At 39.2% G+C, this 9,427-nt stretch overlaps 1 pseudogene; it reads left to right on the top strand.

Annotated features, from left to right (window-relative positions):
* Positions 1 to 1,485: 1,485 nt before the first annotated feature.
* On the top strand, positions 1,486 to 8,664 carry LOC134877974 (general transcription factor II-I repeat domain-containing protein 2-like; annotated as a pseudogene).
* Positions 8,665 to 9,427: the final 763 nt, after the last annotated feature.

Here is a 9,427-nt window from a genome sequence, read left to right as displayed (position 1 = left end):
AGCGAGTGGGCTCGGCCCCATGGGTAATCCTTCACACAAGAGTGTTGGGGGTTTAAAGGGAACAAGCATACACAAACTGAGGGGTAAGGAAATCGAAGGGGGAATGATGGAGGAGTGCAAAGATAAAGAGAGCAGGGAGGTAAGGTACATTAGAAGAAAGGAAAGAGCAAGAGGGGGTGGAAGGAGGACGAGACTAACACAAGTTTAGGTGTAAAGAGGAAGGGAGAGGATAGAAGGCTGGAACAGATTGGATTGAGCGGCCTGAGCTTTATTGTTCCACAAGACTCGCTCTGATAGAAATAACGTTTCTTACATTTACTGAGTTGTTTGGCAATTATGTTGTGTAGTGGAATGCAATGGGTGCCTGGTTTAACTTTAGAGTCAATGTTTTTTTGGTAAATGTAAAATAACATTCACTCATCCTTTCAGATTCATCACGTGGTCTGGGGGGAGGGTACAGAGGGCCGGACACTGAAGAGAGGATAAAACATCCTGAGTACGGTCGGTGACTTTTACTGTATTAAACCAAGCCCCTATTTACCCTAACCTCAATCCAGTGATGTCAATAAAAAGATGAGTTCTTTAGTCACTCCAAGAGTACATACTGTTGCAACATCAGTTTTGTAGAAATGTATCATAAGTCTCATTTATATATATATATATATATATATATATATATATATATATATATGTATATATATATATATATATATATATGTATATATATATATATATACATATATATATATATATATATGTCATGGTAACTTCCTTCCCTGGTTTGATTTTCCTACAGTTTGAATTCACATCTAGCTACTTAAATATTCACTTCCTTAGAGAGACAAAAGGCTGCCTCTCTTTGACCTTTGTTAAAAGTCATGTTTAATTTCTAATGACTATTTACCCAAGTTTCTCCCGTCTGGCCAACATTACACCACCCTAATGTAAATTCGCTAGTTGTATGAAGTTTCGCCCGCCTGGCCAACATTTTCTATATCCTGTAATGTAAATTCCTTAGCTGAGACCTTACCCTTTTCCTTTGTTTAAAGTGTATAAAATGCTTTTACTTTCTGCTGTAACGTTATCAGATCTTGTACGAACTAGTTGGTGCAAGACTGTCAGCTGAAATAGATTAACTCTGTTAAATGCTGTGACTTTTTTTGACTTTATTAAATAACAAAACTTTGATTTAAACTCCTTTTATCTGTTCTTTTCCTACCAAAGAGGTTGATTAGAAAACAAATTTGGCCCGCGGGCCAAATGTGGCCCGCCACGACATTTTATGTGGCCCGCGAGAGCTTAAAAGGTCTGATTGTCTAAAAATAAATAAAATGCGTGCAGTGACCAAAAACTACATTCGCCACCAATGCATGCCGATTATGTTACCCGCGAAGTGACGGCATCCCGCCACTAAACTGCAGTGTTTCCACATCGATGCCATTTTCCCAACAAGTGGAATTGAGAAATACAAATAATGATCCCAAAATGTCCAGGAAGAGAAACATTGATGCAGGTGGAAGGGTGTTTGAAGAAAGATGGGAAGGCGAATACATGTTTGTGCTTCAAGGAGAAAAACCGGTATGTCTTTTGTGTTATGAGGCGGTGGCGGTTGTCAAAGCGTACAATCTACGTCGGCATTTTGAGACCAAACACGGAGCTAAGTATGCCAAAATTAGCCATCAAGAAAAACAACAAATTGCCCAATAATTAAAAGCCAAACTGCGATCGCAGCAGAATCTGTTCAAAAAAGCTGCAACCCACAACAATGCGGCAGTGAAAGCTAGCTTTGTTGTGGCAGAAGAAATCGAGCGCCTCAAAGTCTTTTTCAGAGGGAGCAGTGCATGCTGAAGGTCTGTGAGCAGGTGTGTCCCGATCAGATACAGACTTTTAAAAATGTCAGTTTATCAAGAAACACTATCGCGGACCGAGTTAAGGATGTAGCAGGAAACCTGGCAACACAGCTGGCCGAAGAGACACGCAGCAACATAGCTTTTTCATTAGCTGTTTATGAAAGCACAGAAAACAAGGATACAGCGCAGCTATCTATTTTTATTAGAGGCGTGAAGTCGGACCTCTCTGTCGCTAAGGAGCTGTTGGATGTGGCTGCCATGCATGGGACCACAACGGGACGGGACATTTTTGATGCGTTGGAGAAGTCCGTCAGTAAAAATGCATTGCCCTGGGAAAACTTGGTGGGATTAACTACAGATGGTGCACCTGCAATGTGTGGAGGAAAAGTGGGCTTGGTTGGACTAATGAAGGAGGAAATGCAAGAAAGTAACTGTCACACGCCTCTGATAACGTATCATTGCATTATCCATCAAGAAGCTTTGTGCGGGAAGGTGCTGGTGTTGGATGATATAGTGACCACGGTCATGAAGACAGTGAACTTCATTCGGGCGCGTGGCCTGGATCATCGTCAGTTCCAGCTGTTCTTGCAGGAGATGGGCTCGGAGCACGGAGACGTGCCGTACCATACAGAAGTAAGGTGGCTGAGTAGGAGCAAAGTCATTTTAGCTTAGGGAAGACATTGCTCTTTCCATGCAGAGTAAAGGAAAACCTTCAGATCCAAACTGACTGTGTGACTTTGCTATGTTGTGTGACATAACCGAGCATCTCGCCCAACTGAATCAGAAGCTGCAGGGACGCAAACAAGTCATCACGCAGATGTCCGACACAATCAAGGCTTTCCAGTGTAAACTTGACCTATGGATGTGCCAAGTGAAACAGGACAATCTTGCCCACTTTCCTGTTTGTCAGAGCATCTCAGCCTCATGTTCGGGTACTTTCTCATGTGCTCAGTTGGCTACCAAACTGAGCCTGTTGATGAATGAGTTTGATCGGCGCTTCTCTGACTTCAGAGCACAGCACTCTGGCTTTGCCATCTTTGCCAGTCCTTTCACCACCGACGTGTGCACCCCAACACCTTCAGATGGAGTTAATAGAGCTTCAAAGCGATAGTGGCCTGAGAGCAAAGTTCCAGGATGCTACAATCCAGGACTTTTACCATCTACTGCCCCCTGCTTTCATGCCACAGCTTCGACTTCATGCTGCCCGTGTTCTGTCTGTGTTTGGGAACACCGATATGTGTGAACAGATGTTTTCAATAATGAATCCAAACAAAAACAAGCACAGATCACGCATCACTGACGACAACCTCCACGCTGTTCTACGGATTGCTACAGCACAGGACCTAAAACCACACATTTACACACTGGCCACAGAAAAACGGTGTCAGACATCTGGTCAGAAAACACATTGGTAAGCATTTTTAAAATATAGTAAAATGTAATTCAACCAAGAAGAAGAATAGTTAAACTATGTGCAATTTAATGATTGTGCTTGCATTTTGTTTTGTGTTTGTTATTTTCAGAACATGATCAATGGATGAGGATGGTGGAGAGGGGATCCACATGGTGTGTTCAAGAACAGGCAGCATCTCCTCATCAAAAACTAACCTAAAAACTTGACCAATACAGTTGTGGACTGAGACAACCCTTATTTTGAGTTTATTACATATACTACTTTATATGTGTAGCAATGTATTTAGTGTTTGCAGGTGTTATGTGTTTATGCAGACAAATGTTTGCTGTAATCAAACCATCTCATTAGTTGGATTCGTCCCCCCTTCAAGGCTGTGTGCAGCCATTGGGTTTTGTAAAATCTACATCTGTCACACATGTTCGTAGCAGCTCACACTTGTTGGTTTTACGGTTATTTGTTATTTCAAATTTTGAACAAAGTTAATGTCATAGCTTGTGTTTGATGTTATTTTTCTTTATTCACTTGGATAGTTTGATCGTTGATTGATGGAGTAATTTGGGTTTCATAACCTGACAAATTAAAAGGATTTATGTTATAATAACAGAGCAACAAGCAAACATAATTTGTTACATCTATGCAAATATATATGTAATATTTGTAACTTGAATAAGTAATACATTCAGAGTTATTTAACATTAAGGAGTAGTTACATTTATTTTGCATTGCATTTAGTTACATTGCATGTAGTTACATTTATGAGCTACATCTGGCCCTTTGAGGGCAACGTTTATGCTGATGTGGCCCTTGGTGAAAATGAGTTTGACACCCCTGCTTTAATGTAAAGTATCAGCAGGAAATCTACCTGAATTTAATTTCTACTAGATTAAAATTGAAGTGGCAGAGTAAGGACTAGAACTAAATACGATGTGTTTTACAGATAAATGTGTTCTGCTTATTATGCTAAATTAATCATTAGCATTTATAATACATTATTAAAACAGTGTTTTATAAGGAATTTGCCCCAAATTAAGGTGGACAGGAGGGAGCTATGCCAGAAGGCTACGTGTTAGATATTTAGTGGAACAAGATTCCAACCCTCACTTAGGTAATCAGCTCTAGGTAGTGGCCAAAGGAATGAGATAAAAATGACCAAACTGAGTTTCCTATGCAGCTTGCCGGGGTTCACCCTTAGGACATTGTGAAGTGCTCAGATATATTGACAGCTCAGAGCCATGAAACAAACGGTAGATCAAGGGGCAGAGCCGGAACCCACCAGAGGGACTTTATTATCCATCTGGCTGGGGAATGTCTTGAGATCCCCCAAGAGGTGCTGGAGGACAAGGATATGGAAAAAAATGTAAGGGCTGCCTCGCCTTCAGACACGACAACACGGACTCAGAAAAGTCTAAAAGAACCTTGTTAAATGATGGCCTCTGGTTTCCATAAACTGTACTTCTTTAACTTACTCTGATCGATGACCTTTTTCTTCTTAACAATGGATGTGTTTGGAAAAGTTTTGTGTCGTTGTTCACTGACATTTTACATCCTTTTCTGGTGTTCATTGTACATGTTTGTAGGCTGACTTGAAAGTTAGCATCGCCACGAGTCCCTCGACAAAAAGCAATGGGTGCATCCATGGAATTTTTTGAATATTGCAAAAAATAAGATCTGTGAAATAAAAGTTTAGCTCAGCAGGATAATCTCCACATTCTAACGCTTGTTTAATATTTTTTAAATGTAAATGCAATCTCCAGAAGTAAAAAGCTGTAGTGCCGAGAGACGGGAGTCAGAGATGGTGTGTCAAAAGACAAAGCTAGATGTTTGATGAACCTTGAACAGAATGAATGAACTCTATTGCAACGGAAACTGACTGACTAAGGAAGTCCCGTGCACTAAAATGTCCGTGCGGAACAATACCCCACCCAAAGTTCCGTGGGTGAATTACGTCAATCCACCACCAAGCTATAAGCTTTTATAGCTAATAAGCTATAAACAAACTACGTCACAATCTCATGACTTAGGCTAAGCTAGAGGCTGCTATTGTTCATTGTATTTACTCACTTGTTAGCAACCACCTTATTTAAGACATGTAAAAGCTTCAGGGATTCACCAGTGAGCTATTTACTGGATATGTTATGGTGTAGAACAACACCATGGTTTTTAGTCCCTGTAAACCACAGAACTTATTTCAGGCATTAAACAATAACACGCTCAAAAACACTGTGACTCTGGACGGGGAAACGTGGAAGTTCTTACATGCCAATCACTTCTATCTGTACTCAGGCCTGCAGCACTCTTTTGTCCAGCGTCATTGCTGTTTTAGGCGTATCTCCTCAAAGCCCCCACACTCCATTTTAAGTCATTTTAGTGCTGATAATGATCAACGGTAAAATTGATTTATGTAGTGAAGGTTATTATTGAATTTTTATTGCTCACTCATAAAGACATGTTTATGTATAAATGCTACCAAAGAGGGTTTTAAAGTATGAAGAGTGAGCTTCGTGACAGAGTTAATGGTGGGCTAAACACATAAGAAAGGAACTGCATTCACAGTGAATGTAATTGCACATTCCTTTGTGAGAGAAGGCAGAGAGGCCAGAGAGAGGGAAAGTAGGAGATAGTGAAGAGAGGCCCCTGGGTACTTCACAAATGACAGGACAGTTATGATTGAGTAGAGAAGGATTAGATGATAGGCTACAGAACCGGAACTCGTGGATCCAAAAGGCGAGGACTCTGACTCTGCTCCAGCCAGAAACCAACACACACCACATTCAAAACTACACATTTAACTTGTCAAAAGGGGACTGCCCCTTTTCTCCAAAGAGTATAAATATGGTGTGATGTCATATGTCGGGGCTCTGGGTGGAAATAAAAAACAGTCCAGGACATGGTTAATCATACACTCCAGATCTATTACTGTTTAGTGAAACCTGCATTTACAGACAAAGAAGTCTCATTCAACCCTGCATATGAACATAAACAGCTCTGGAAAAAATAGGGTTAGGGTTTTTTTAAGAGACCACTTTAAATTAAGAGACCACTGCAGCATTATCAGTTTCTCTGGTTTTATTATTTATAGATATGTCTTTGAGTTAAATTATTATTATTATTATTATTTTTCATGTTATAAACTACTGACAACATTTCTCTGTGTTGGAATTTAACAGACACTGGATTTGTAGTGGTCTTTTATGTTTTTCCGGAGCTGTATGTTCATACCATACTCTTATTCCATCTAATATTGTGTCCCCTATAGCAGAAATGAACATATAAACTCCTGCCAGGAATAAAATATGTGTTTTCTGTGTGCTTCAGATTGCTTCCTGACAGCGAGAACACAAACCTCCTCCTCGGCTGTCGCCTCTCCCACTGCTCCTCTGTGCGTCGCATCTCTTCCTGCGCAGCAGATTGACAGCCGTATGTTGCTCTCTGATGGCCACCCACCAGCACTCGCTCCATTGGTAATACTGACTCATTATTTACTTTACTTTAAACCCAATTGTAGCAAAACATATTGCTGCAGCAAAACCACAGATCTGAAAAACCCTACATGAACAAAAGAGTGGCTCCTTCTTCGCTGCCATGTTTGGCAGTTATGCTGCCAGAGGAACAGGGGGCTTTGTTATAGCTAATGTAGTAAAATGCAGTGTAGACAATCAAAATGGCCCTTTAAGAATAGCTAATAGATTTATTAGAATTTAAGGAAGAATTTATGATCAAATGTTTGCCTACCGTTAATAGTTAAACAGCCTGATGGGAGGATTTTCAATAGTCTGGATGATTGGATGTGGCAAAACATTGTATTAAGTGCAAAAAGAGATTTCATGTTCTAAAAAATCCTATGCGACCCAAAACAAGGTTATTCACACTACAAACAACCCCGGCTACTTATAAATATATTCACATGTGCTCTTCATTTAGCTTGAAATGTAAAAATAGCAGAAGGACATGTTATGTGGTCGTGCCATAAATTGTAACGTCGGTTTGATCAAGATTAAGAACGTTTTTGGTATAGATATATCTCTCTAAATCCACTTTATTTGGTCCTTGGATTAGACTCGAATTATAAACGCAGACAGACATTATATACATCACATTATTATGAAGATATTTTAGCATGTGTCAAAAAACTGCATTGGAGAGTTTATCACATATTTTAAGAGTAAGTTTGCCAGGGATCAGTCTCAAACAGCATGACACATGAAGCAGAAATGGTTAAGTGTTTTACTATGGGGGTAACACATTTAACAGAATACATTCTCATGTTCGGCGAACTCAAAGTTGTGAATACTGCAGATTTTTTTCTCACTGTGTTGGTGTTTGTTTTTCTTTAGTGCCTTTTGAAATAAGTGAGGTAATGTATTTTATCATCGTAGGAAAATGGAAATACAAATGTTGAACAGAGGCCTTTAATCTTATTTTTGTCTGTTTCTTTGATAATCGTATTTTTGGGCAAGGTAATTGATGATATTTCAGAAGGCACCAGCATCATGCAAATCAAACAGATAGGAAACACTCTGGTCAACCAAAGTTTGAAGGTGAAACAAAGGGGATAATGGGATTACTTTTACATTTTGTTTTTCAACTTTGGATATGTGTACTTACAATAGTTGTGTGCCAAACACTGTTACTGTACAATAATGGATTGATGAATTAATCACATTTCAGGTGTGTTCACTGCTAGTTGGACCTCCAAACAGATAGTTAGCTATATGTAGTGAAAACATCATACCTGACTTATTTTTTGAAGTCTCTCTGATCGCCTGCTCCTGTTCCGTTGCCTTAGGTGCCTATACTTCATTCAGATTCAGTGATGCCGTGTTCTCAGTTATTCCTTTAATGACTACTCTGTTTTCATAAGATATACAGGTTAGCTACATCTATGAAAACAAGTTTCACTAAATCCTCCTATAAGTTATGGTAGATGCTTAAACACAGCGGGGGTGAGTGGTACAATCGTCATTTTACTCAGGAAACTAGGTTAAGCAACTAAATGTGTCCTATGATTGTTAATGTGTGTTTCCACAAAGCTATCTTTATAAAAAGGATGAGGTGAAAGTGGTCTTGTTAATACACAAAAAGCTAACAGTACAGGGGTCATTTCGGGGGGCGACGACAAACAATGTATTTTGTCATTTCTTTCTGAAAAGTTGTTTTGAAAAAAGGGGGGGGGGGGGCTCTAGCTCTGACATCAGGCTCATTTTGTCCCTGTTGACTATTCTTTTCACTCTTTCTCTTTTCTTTCCTCCTAGCCTGCAGCTCTGCATTGTGAGCCTGCAGCTCTGCATTGTGATCCTGCAGCTCTGCATTGTGATCCTGCAGGTCTGCATTGTGATCCTGCAGCTCTGCATTGTGATCCTGCAGCTCTGCATTGTGATATTCTTTCTGCAGCCCTCTTAACCAATAGTAAACAGGCTTACTGAGTTACTATTCTACCCGCACAATTATTTCTCTGGTGTCGGAATGTTTAGCGATGTTTGTGACCGTTTCCTCTTAATCCTTATCTGAAAATGAGTAAAAATATTACTTTGTAGTGAATGTAATATACAGAATTCACCTCCTTCTTAAGTGTGGTTCTACACACTGTTGTTTCATGCCTGTAAGTATGACCGTTGGTTTATGCTTGAAAGTACGACTGTAAAAAGGGATCGTGGTCCCTTTAATTAATCTGTGTTTACACTGTAAAAAAAAAAATGTTGAGAAAACTCAAATTATCAAGGCAACATGATGCAAACAGATTTTTAAGTTTTCTCAACTTTTGACTACTGTTGTTGACTTTACTAAGGTTTTTAAGTTTATACAAGAGTTCTGCCAACTTAGATGTTCTTGTTCACCTAACAATGAAATTCTTGTTTCAATGCCAGGTATTTATACCTTCAACAAACACAGATATTCTTGTTGAATAAACATATAATTATTGATTCAGTGAGATTACATTTTTCCTTTATAAATCAATGAAAATGTATGTTGCTGTAATTGTATTTCGAGTTCTGCCAACTTGGACCTTCTTGTTCACCTAAATATGATATTCTTGTGAGGCTAACAATGAAATTCTTGTTTCAATGCCAGGTATTTCTACTTTCAACAAACACAGATATTCTTGTTGAATAAACATATAATTATTGAATCAGTGAGATATAACTTTGCCTTTCTAAATCAAGGA

The sequence above is a fragment of the Eleginops maclovinus genome, chromosome 16 (assembly GCF_036324505.1).
Source record: "Eleginops maclovinus isolate JMC-PN-2008 ecotype Puerto Natales chromosome 16, JC_Emac_rtc_rv5, whole genome shotgun sequence".
NCBI lineage: Eukaryota > Metazoa > Chordata > Actinopteri > Perciformes > Eleginopidae > Eleginops > Eleginops maclovinus.
Note: the sequence above shows the minus strand (reverse complement) of the source record. Positions and strands in the feature narration are given on the sequence as shown.